Source organism: Carassius auratus, unplaced genomic scaffold, assembly GCF_003368295.1.
Source record: "Carassius auratus strain Wakin unplaced genomic scaffold, ASM336829v1 scaf_tig00214358, whole genome shotgun sequence".
Classification (NCBI taxonomy): Eukaryota; Metazoa; Chordata; class Actinopteri; order Cypriniformes; family Cyprinidae; genus Carassius; species Carassius auratus.
The window spans coordinates 140802-143148 of NW_020527631.1; positions in this window are offsets into that span (position 1 = coordinate 140802).

Consider the following 2347-nt stretch of genomic DNA (forward strand, 5'->3'; position numbering starts at 1 on the left):
TTTTTCACCGGTTTGGTGTTTAAAGATATGGTTAATATACAAAGCACATATTTAGGTGAAATATGTACAGTTAAAATAGAAGATCTGCAATATTATGTAATTAAATTATAGGGAAAAAAAGGGGGAAAAGCTGTTCAAGAATACAACTAGATGAATAATACAAAAGTCTTTCCACAAGTACTGTAAGTAAATGGAAAATTTCCATTTCTTTTCACTAAGTTTAGCTGAAGCTGTTGCTGTAAGAACAAATGCATGCCCTTCAACACACTTTAAACACTTATGTTGCACAAGTTATTTTACTCACCAGCTCTCAGAGCAGAAAAGACTGTACAGAATAAACAGATGCATAATGACAGATCATAATTCAGTTCTCTTGACATTTAGGACATAAACAGTGGACTTTATCATACATTGTGTTTGCTCTGAGGGGCTTGGTTTCTAACCAAATTCAATTTAGCATATTAACAATCATCAGTCCTCGTCAGACTGAGAGCAGATATTGACAAAAAGACCATTTGGAACAACGTGGGTGTGTAATATGTTTATTGTTGGTTGAATAGAAAAAACATACATTACAGGATCAAAAAATACTTTTCACAATCACAAAGAATTATACATTTTCTAGCAGCTCACCTTCAATAATCCTTTTAAATCGCTAATCTTTCATGATGATGAGGATGATGAAGATTGAGGTTCAGAAAACAAGCGCTACATTTGTGTAAAGTGAGAACAGTGAGGAAAAATAGAGAGAAATAGAAAGAGAGATGCTTTCATGACTAGTTTTCCTGACCTGTTATGGTAGTTTAGAATGAGATATGATGTTAATTGAAGCCCTATCGCCTGTATCAGGCTTTACAGCATGTGTTGCTATAGTACACGTAAGCACCAGAAGGGACGGACAATCTCCAGACACAAGAGGTCATAGCGTTTGACCCTTCCACCGTCTGACCCCTAGAGGTCAACTCTGTGTCTATGCATATATATGAAAAATGCACTTAAACATAAGTACAGTTTTTGTTGTGTTGACAACTGTAAACTATATAATTGAGAAGCCTGGTGGAAATGTAGTTTAGAGTGTTTTATGTGCAGGCACAAGGTACATCAGAAAGGGCAGAGAGCGGTCTAAAGTATTGATCCGAAAGCTAAAGAGACCTTTACTGTGTTTACGCACCAGTTCAACATTCACAGCAAAACAAAGTTTATTGCGTCCCCTAGATTAAATTCATTCGGCAATATGCAGGAACACAAACCGATATATAAAAGTAATATTATCTGGCCTTTAAAGTGACGTCGGACAAAGGAAAATGGCCATTGTGAAATAATTTTTTACTTATGAAGTGAGGTTAGTCATTGAAACACATCAGAAAGAAGCTGAGTTGTTGAGCGAGGTTAAAAAAAAAATAAAAGTGAGTTCTCGCTAAAGCCAAAAGAGTAACGTGCAAAGTCAAGTTACATATTCAGAGTCTAAATAGGGGGACTTTTGCACTGACGTTTAATCATTAAAAATAAAAGCAGAATAAAAGACGAGAGAGACCACACGCCACAGTCCCTACATACAAGTTTGGCTGAAACTGGGCAAAATGATTAATGGAAGACATAATCGGCATGAGTTAAAGCATGATAGGAGTCCGTATCTGTGAAAACAAGAACTTCTGAAATAGCAGGAATGTTGCATTATGACATTTTCATAAATTAAGGATTTTCCTGTACTATTCATTTTACTGTAATGCAAAAAAAAAAAATTGCAGTAATAATAATAGTTCATAAATGTGATGTGAAAGACATGATAGTCGTTATACAGCCTTTATGCAGATTTTAGTTGATATTAATGTTCTTGACTATATCAAAATGCATATATACATATATATACATAATATTTTTTTCTAGAGATTTACCAAATTCACCCATTCAGATTTCAAATGTGACCCTGGACCACAAAACCAGTAGAAATTGAGTTTTATACATCATATGAAAGCTGAATAAATAAGCTTTCCATTGATGTGGTGATGATGCTTTATTAGGATCAGACAATATTTGGCCGAGGTACATATATTTGAAAAACTGGAATCTGAGGGTGTGAAAAAAAAATCCAAATACTGAGAAAATCGCCTTTGAAGTTGTCCAAATGAAGTCCTTAGCATTCCATATAACTAATCAAAAATTTAGTTTTGATATATTTACGGTAGGAAATTTACAAAATATCTTCATGGAACATGATCGTTACTCAATATCCTAATGATTTTTGGCATAAAATGGATAATTTTGACCCATACAATGTTTTTTTTATTTTTGAAATTTTTTATTTTTTTGTTTTTTGGCTATTACTACAAATAGCTCAGCGACTTAA